General features: G+C 34.5%; 1 pseudogene; it reads left to right on the top strand.

Moving 5' to 3' along the window:
* Positions 1–214: 214 nt before the first annotated feature.
* Positions 215–6,666, top strand: LOC143637886 (tripartite motif-containing protein 51-like; annotated as a pseudogene).
* Positions 6,667–9,249: the final 2,583 nt, after the last annotated feature.

Below are 9,249 nucleotides of genomic sequence, written 5' to 3'. Positions count from 1 at the left end.
CTTCTTCTTCTTCTTCTTCTTCTTCTTCTTCTTCTTCTTCTTCTTCTTCTTTTTCTTCTTCTTTTTCTTCTTCTTTTTCTTCTTCTTCTTCTTCTTCTTCTTCTTCTTCTTCTTCTTCTTCTTATTCTTCTTCTTCTTCTTCTTCTTCTTTTTCTTCTTCTTCTTCTTCTTCTTCTTCTTCTTCTTCTTCTTCTTTTTCTTCTTCTTCAAAAATATGGATTCCAGAATCAAGCAAGCCTTCCAGAAGGAAATCATCTGCCCCATCTGCATGAAGTACTTTATAGATCCAGTCACCTTAGCCTGTGGGCACAGCTTTTGTAGGCCCTGTATCTACCTTGGCTGGCATGATCTCTCAGTTCTTGTTACCTTCTCTGTATGCAAGCAGATGGTACAGAACAGAGACTTTAAAACAAATGTTTGTGTGAATAACCTGGCAGCCCTGACCAGGAAAAAAAAAACAGTCTTTGGCAATTTCTGAGCTTGGAGTAACACATGCGTGAGACTCATAAGGAGATGAAGAAGATTTTCTGTAAAGAAGACAAGAACTTTCTCTATTTGCTCTGCTCTAAATCCCAGGAGCATGAAGCTCACACACATGGCCAATCGAAAGTGCTGCTGAGGAGCACAGGGAAAGTGATTCCTCTGAAGATCCATTCTTAAAAAATCAAAGAAATCAACATGGGTCTATTTTCTTGGAGAACAGATGACTCTATGTTTCCCATTCAGAATGCCTTCTGGGTTCCAAGTCTCAGGCTTCCCATATTTGACAAACATCTGAAAGTAACAAAGAAAACATAATGACCCTATTATTTTCAATGAGGTTAATTTATCTCTCATTTCTGATTTCTTCCCTATGTGAAGGTCTGAATGTTACACTATTTTTTTGCTGCTTCTCTAACTTACGGTTCTTGTACAGAAGAATCTGCTGAAGAAAATGCAATGTTTATGGGAAAAATATTGTGAAAGTCACAGAAACCTGGCCATGGAGATATTGACTATGGACTCATGGGAGGTTAGTGCTATATTTCTGCCTTCAACATAAACTTAGGGGTCATATATGCAATATTTAAAGTACGAAATAGATCTGAAACTCTAGTATTCTCTAGGATTGAACAAGAAAGGGGAGGAGTCAATAGTAAAAGTATTTCCTCAGTTTCGAGTTATACCAGTTTGGCCCTTAGATAGGGTTTCTATTTGAGACACAGATATTATCAAAATCACTCTGCTTTACTACATGTAAGGTACACTTAGTACTTACACAACAGGTATAAAAAACTAGGCCATTTCAAAATGTCATATGTGCTGGGATGATGTAAATGGCAGGCAAAAGTGGCATTTGGTAGTTACTGAAAATTCAAATGTAGCTTCCAAAGCAGATTAAGCTGACTGCTAGTGAAAAATAAGTGGTCATAAATGGGTGCAAAATTTCAGAGAGAGGGATAAATGGTTCAAATATAAGAACAGTCTGAAATTACTCCAAAGAATTAATATTTAACAGCATTATATAAAGTATGGAGGGGAAATATGATTAGTGAAGCAGCTTTGTGTTTGAGTAGAAGATTACAAATTTGAGAATAATTTTTAAATAACTAATTTTCTTTGTGGATGTTTATCCTGAGTGTCTTATAATTTAAATTAAAATTAATTTAAAAATTGTTTCATGATAACTCTATTACAAATAATAAGCTAAATAACATGCAGAAAACAAGGCTGCAAAAATCTCTTATTGGAAAGGTTAAGATACAAATCAGAAAGGAAAATGACCATCATGTAAATAAGTAAAATTCTTGATATATTAGAGCACAATAACATTTTTAGACTAATTAAGCAGGAAAGGTGAAAATGAGTAAAAGAGCACAGACTGCAAATTAGGTTTAAATTTTAAATAGTTGGTGGCAAAATTTTTAACTCAAAAAATACTTTAAGATTAAATTCTGAAGAGGAACATAGCCATAGAATGTCAACCCAGAGAGAAGCACATGATAAATAATTGCACTGGTATATTGGGAGGGAGGTTACTGAAGTTATGGTGAAGTTGATGTCATAGATTGGAATGACTTTCGAAAAGAATTTAAGAAAATGGTCTCAGAGAGATAATAAGATCTGGTGCTAAATGACACTTCAGTATTACAGTTAGCTGGGTGAAGTGCTTGGAGATGACTCTTGTACTCTGAAGTTACAGTATGTAGGTTTAAGTGAATTGGCTTAAACTCAAGAAGAGTGACTGGATTTCAATCTATTCATTGTAGTCTAAAGTCCTTAAGTATGAAATGGGTTATGTTTCCTCACATATGGGTTGGAAAGGATAAAACAATTTTTGTGTCTGTGTGTGTGTGTGGATTGTTTTAGAAAACTCTTTATCATGAATTAAGTGAATGTAACCTGTTGATTAAAACTGTTGATGCAGAGAAAAGGACATGGTAGTGCAGTCTTGTAATCTCAGCTGATTGGGAGGCTAAGGCAGAAAGATTACAAGTTTGAGTCTAGCCTCAGCAAATTAATTAGAAAGAAAGAAACGAGCCATGAGTATTTGTAAAAAAGGAAAGGAATAAAAATTTGTGGATTCTGAAAGTTTGACAAGATGAAGGCTTAAATATGATTGTTAATAATACAAATAAGAATCTGGGAGTTTATTTTATTTTTTGTTTGTCCTTTTAAAATACACATGACAGTAGAATGTACTTTGACCTATTATTCATACTTAGATTATAACTTATTCTGATTAGAATCCCATTCTATGATAGTATATGATGTGGAATTCCAATGGTGGTATATTGATATATAAACATAGGAAAGTGAAGTCCTAGAATTAGGAAGTTTCAACAGGTTTTAGAGGGATAGGTTTATATTTTGATGAATTTAATTTTACTGCAGAACTACATAAATTTAAGAAGAGAAGCAATCAGAGTTGAATATGGGAAGATGCCTCCATTTTACTATGAGGAAGAATGGCATCATTCAGACAGGATGCAGAAAGAGAGGAAAGACATTTTTGAGCAGCTCAAAGAGAGTAAAACCAGAATGATTCATATGACAGAGATCTCAAGACGACCTGAAGGAAATATGCCACAGACAAGATGTGGAGTCACTCCAGGTAACTACTGATACATGGGGATATAGGACAGGCATGTATAGCTATTTCATTTCACAACTGAAATCCACTTCCCTTGTTGCTTCAAGTTTGGTTGTACAAACATATTTCTCCACAACTGTGATTACTTTGCTACGAGGTCACTTCTTCCAAGAAATTCTAAAAACAAGGATCCCTCCTATGTTATCTGTAAGTAACAAAAATGTATGGAATGATTAATGGATAGTCCCCTTCTGAAAATCAACAACATATTTGGGACTTTTAGAAATTCACCAAGTAGTAAGCTGCACATGGGTATTCTTGTTAATTCACAGACATAACAAGATGGTGTGATTCAGGAATATTGACCTTATTGTTACTGCTTTGTGTCTGCTCACCTGAGACACAGGGTCTTTAGACAATTGCTGGGATTTATATATGGTTGCAGCAGAACCCAGACTCCACAGCATCATCCCCTCCCACACACACAGAATATTGCAGAACCACACTTTACCAGGATTCTATAGTGGACTGTGTTCTATTGAGTAGAAAAGAAGTTGGAAATGCACCCTAGGATGGAAGACAGAACTTCTTGGGAACTAGTAGCTTCTGGAGCTGATTCAAAAATCTCACACTGTACTTAATGGTAGAGGGATCTTGTAAAAATCACTCAGAATTTTTATTTTTCTTTTCCCAGGTCATTGGAGACACAATGTACAGGTGAATGTTTACATGCCTCACAACAGATCCTTTTGCAGTTTTTACAGTACTTGTCAGGACTATTACAGTGCATGATTCATTGGAATACTCAGTCCCTCTTGTAATTGATCTGCTTTTTTCTTCCCCCACCTAATTTGACATCTCTCTTAGTTCTCATTCTCAGTAATTTTAGGAGTAGCTTCAATAAAAATGTTGCAAAAGAGAAATTATTTCAAAATCCTTCCATTCCTGGTTTTCTTTCCAGTTCTGGAAAGCCTATGCAGATGAAGGAGAAATACTAAGTGTACACAAGGTTGACGAAGTCAAACACCTCACAGAGCTAATAGTGGGAACACAGGCTAACAGGAGAGGTAGAGTGCTCCAATGTGTGAAACCTCTAGAGATTTGTTAATTTTGTATGTATAAGTTGACAGTTTAAAATGATAGTTGAAATAAACTTAAAGCATTAGAACTCTGTGGGTCCTCCAGGCTAGCTCAGCTCCAGAAACCAGATATCACTGCCTAGAATTCTTCTGACAGTCTCCCTGTGAAGGAGGCAATAGCCAGTTCTAGTTCTTAGAGAAGCTTTTGACTGCAGATAGGGAGATTTCAGTGCAGACTGGAAATGGACACCAGATTTTTACTCTTATATATATGCAAGTGAACAGAAAACTAAGCATATTTACAGAATTTGAGGAGTAACAGAAAAGATTAAAATGGATTTCAACAGCATTTAAAATATATTTAAATATTTAGGAACTGTGAATAAGAATTAATTTCACAAAGTGATGATTTCTGTATTTCCACACCTGTGTGTTGCTAGAATTCTTATAAAGGGTCATATCAAGAAAAGTCATGATTTTCTGACTTTACGTATGTTCACTGCATCTTCCTTATTGCAGGATTGAATCTATGCAGCTGTATATAGCCCAGCCTCTGAATCCAGAACTCAGTGCAGGGCCCATCACTGGATTAATCCACAGCTCAATTGCTTTCAAGGTAAACATAAGCGCTTTGTCAGTATTCTCATATGTATTATTTGTTCTTAGGACCACATGGGTGGTATTTCCCTTTTATTAAATATCTTACTTATTTTTATAAATAAATAATATGACTGCAAATCCTTGAGTATGTATCTATAGTCAAATTTACAGTATAAAGAGTGAAAAATAAAAAGAAACTACGTAAATATAATCCAGGCTCATATGTCCTGAGGTATATATAAAACAAGCAATATAAAAATTGGTAATTTTAATAAATAGAGCTATACTCAGATTTAAGTTTCATTATTCAATTTCACAAACAAATTTATGCAGTTGTTCAGTATGTTCAGTATTTTAAAAAAATGGCCCTGGCATTTTAACTTGGGGCCTCCCACATATTAAGCAAGCACCCTACCAGTTAGCCAGATATGCAGCCCCCAGTATTTTTTGTAACAGAGTCTCATGAATTTGTCCAAGCTGGCGTTGAACTTTTCATCTGCTTATCCCAGTCTTCTGGGATTTCAGACATAAGCCACCTTACTCTGCTAAATTTGAATTGTTAGGAGAAGCTTTGGGGGGTAAATAGTTGAATAGTACTTTATGTTGTTTGTACCATGGGTATATACGATTTATATGACATAAAATTTTGAATAGCTATAGAAAATCTGAGAAAATAAATCAACTTTATCACCAAGAAAGGAAAATAAAAATAAAAATGATTTCAGTTTGCTCAGTATAAAAAGCTACATGTTAAATCTCATAAATTCAGGGCAGTGCAGAACATGCAGAAAACTTAGGGATAGTGAAAATATTTGCATAAATAAATATTAAATTATTCTTTCTAAAATTATAAGATTTGAGGAATAATAGAAAGGATTGAAGTGGATTCCAGCAGCATGTACAATATATTTGAATATTTAGGAAATGAAAAAGAATTAATTTCATAAAGTGATACTTTCTAAAATATATAAATAGATTTTTATACAGTTGCTTATAAAAGCTTACAAGAGAGAAAATCTTCACCTCTCATCCAAAGAATGAAACCTTTTTTTTTGAAATAGGAATATTTTTCTGATACTTATTTTTTATGTCTCCAGAGAGTTCAGGACATCCTCTCTGTAGCTATTTTGAAACAAAAATAAAATTAAAAGATATTGGTTTCATATTCAACTCAATATTTGATTTTTCACATTGTCAACAAATTTATGAGTCTGTGGTAAGGAATTTATTTGTTCTGTAGAATTACTATTCATGCCCATAATTTATTAGATTTTTACATCCAAAATCATTGTTGCTGTTACAATATCACATTTCTCAGTAATATCATTTCTTCACAGGAAGACTTTTTTTAAAGACTTTAACTTCTTATTTTTTACATTCATGTCTGCAATATTTTTCTTACAGTTGCTATTACTCTGTGTCCAGAAAGAGCCAACTGCCACGTCTTCCTGTAAAGAGAGTTGAGAAGCATGAATGTTGGATGTGATCCACAGGGTGCCTCCTGGATCAGCCTAACATCAGAATGCTTTCTTGCGTGGGGTACTCAGACTTTTACCATTGGCAGATATTACTGGGAGGCGAAGTGGGAGACCCTTGAAACGGCAACTCTTGGAACTGGGCTTTTGGAGTCTGTAATGATTATTGGGAAAAGAACAGAAATTACAAGATGGATGAGTTGGAGGGGCTCTTACTTCTTGGATGTGTTAAGGAAGGTTTCTATTGCACTCTCTTTACCACCTCCCCAATTGTACTTCAATATGTACCAAGGCCCATTAGCCAAATAGGAGCATTTCTGGGTTATGAAGTTAGAATTGTGAGCTTTATTAATGTTGCTCAAATTGGCTGATATACAGGATTCATTCCTGTACCTTTTCTCCCTATCTTTAGCTTGTTTTCTGCTGTAGTCACTTCTGACCAGACATAGATAAGGACTATGCCCCAATGTATGGGAAATTCAACATCTAAGGAAGCCCTCCACCTTGGGTCTTATCAAACATGACAAACAGGTTGCATTTTGTTAACTTTACATTCCTTCTAATGTTGTGAAAACCTATTTAATGTGTTATTAATTATGGTGATAATATTAAAAGCCCATATATTCCTAAAATTTATGTTTTTTTTTTAAATTTATTCATTTGAGGAATATAATTGCCTATGGTACATGAAACAGAATATACTTTCTGGTTTTACTTTATTCCTGAACTGTCACAAATGAAAGAATAGATAAAGTATGATTTAATAAAGTTAAAATTCAACCTAAAAGAATATGTCTTTTTCTCTAACCAAACAAGCATAACCATAAAGACTCAATGGTTGTAAGAACATAATTTTCTTCCTTCTTTTTTATCTAACTTTAATTTACTCATCTTGGTCCGTTTTCTGTTGTTTTCACACAAAATCTTCAACTGAGTAAATTATAAAGAAAAGATTTACTTACCTCACAGTTCTGAAAACAGGTAAGTTCTAGGTCATGGTGCCTCAGTTTCTGGTGTGTTTCATAATAAATCTGCTCATAGCAGAGAAGCAGAAGGAGAAATCTTTCAGTGCAGAATGTTGGAGGACAGGGGTGGCATCCTTCATAACAATGCACTTTCTTAAAAATAACTCTCCAAGGGCCCAGAATTCACTCTTTTATTTAGGTTCAGTCCCAGGAGAAAGGCACTGATCATTTTTCATGACTTAAAGGCCCCATCCCCAAACACCACTGCTCGATGAAATTACACTTTAACTTGGTTTTTATTGAGGACAAAGCATATTCAAACCATATTACTATATATTTATCCTGTCCATAATACTGAGTAATCATTCCTAATTGTCTGTGTGATGATTTCTTTTCTAAAATTATAATCATACATGTGAATATTTACAATTATTAGTATTCTCCTTTGCATTGGCAACCACAAGACAATCAATCTAGAGCTGAATCTAATAGTTATACAAGTGGACAAAAAGAAACCTGAGCCCTACCTATACATAGTCCTTTACAGATTGACTTAAGTCTCATAGAGAAATTGCCCAGACAAGACATAAAAACAATAATCAATGAGGAAAAATTTAATTGGTCTGCATTAAAATTAATGACTTTTTGCTTAAAAATACTATTCCTCAAGAGTAAACATACAAAACTGGAGTTGGAAAATTGCCATGCACTATAAGCTGTGCCTGTAGCTACTTGGAAGCCTGAATAAGTGGTTGGTTTGATTTCAGGTGTTCAGAGCAATAAAGCAAGATCTTCTCTCAAAAAAAATATAACTAGAACCAGGCATGATCATAGATGCCTTTAATCGGAGCCACTTGGAAGGCTATGGCAGTATGGTCAGAGGTTTACCAAGGCTCTAAGCAACTTAGTGGGATACTTTCTCAAAAAATAGAAGTGACATGGTATGTGATTCAGTGATAAAGCTTCCCTGGGTTCAATTCCCAGTGCCCCTCCCTCCAAAAAATATATTTACCAAGTATGTATGAAAGATACAATATATATGCATCATAGATACTATGTTGGTGGTTCTGAATTGTCAGTTTGGATTAAAGTATGCTTAAGTTTAGGATGCTTCTGGGAATGTCAATGAGAATGTTTCTAAAATGATTGTCATATCGGACAGTAAACTGAAATACAGACTCACCCTATGGCAGCCATAGGTTGAGGCCCTGGATGGAATAAAAGTTGGAAAAATGAGGTATCAATGCCCTCTAGCTTGATTTTTCTTGAGGGGTTCTAGATTGCTGCTGCAAAATTCTGAGAGCATCAGACTCCACCTCCTTTACTCTTCCAAAGTGGACTCTGACCAGTGACTATCAGGTTGTTTCCACGTCTTTGATCCCACTGGGGCTACATCATTAATCCCTCTTGTTCTGAAGCATCAGTACCTTAGACTCAGCAGCTATTGGTTTCTCCAGAACTCCAGCCTGAAGATAGCCATTGTGGGATTGTACAGCTTCTGATTCTGTAAGCCAATGTAATAATCCCCTTTCAATAATTATATATACCCTGTTGGTTCTGTTCCTCTAGAGAGCCCTGACTAATACAGATGCATAAAGTTTGGTAAAAAAAAGAAAAGTAAATCTGCTAAAAAATTAAATAACTTTTCTTGAATGGTAACATCACAAAACAGAAAACACATTTGTAATCAGTGAAATATGAAAAAGTACTCACTTTTATGAGACATTAGATTATTGCAAATTCAAACCATAAATTGAATCACTAGACCTTGATAAGAATAAATCAAATTTAAAGATGAATAATATGTGTTGAAAAAAATGTAGAATAAAAGAAGTTTACTCAAGGCTAGAGAAAATATTAATGGAAAAAATAAATTTTGGCTTACTTACTGACAGCATTTCCTAAGGCTTAGATATTCCAGAATGCATAAATATATATTATCACCAATTTCTACATATACTTGTTAGGCAAAACTTATACGCAATGTTGCTCCTTTCAGCACTTCAAATAATGCCCTAAAATTTGTAGCCAAAAACACTTACCAAAAGTAAAATAGA

This window comes from Callospermophilus lateralis, chromosome 14 (assembly GCF_048772815.1).
Source record: "Callospermophilus lateralis isolate mCalLat2 chromosome 14, mCalLat2.hap1, whole genome shotgun sequence".
Lineage (NCBI taxonomy): Eukaryota > Metazoa > Chordata > Mammalia > Rodentia > Sciuridae > Callospermophilus > Callospermophilus lateralis.
This window is presented reverse-complemented; position numbering and strand designations above follow the sequence as displayed.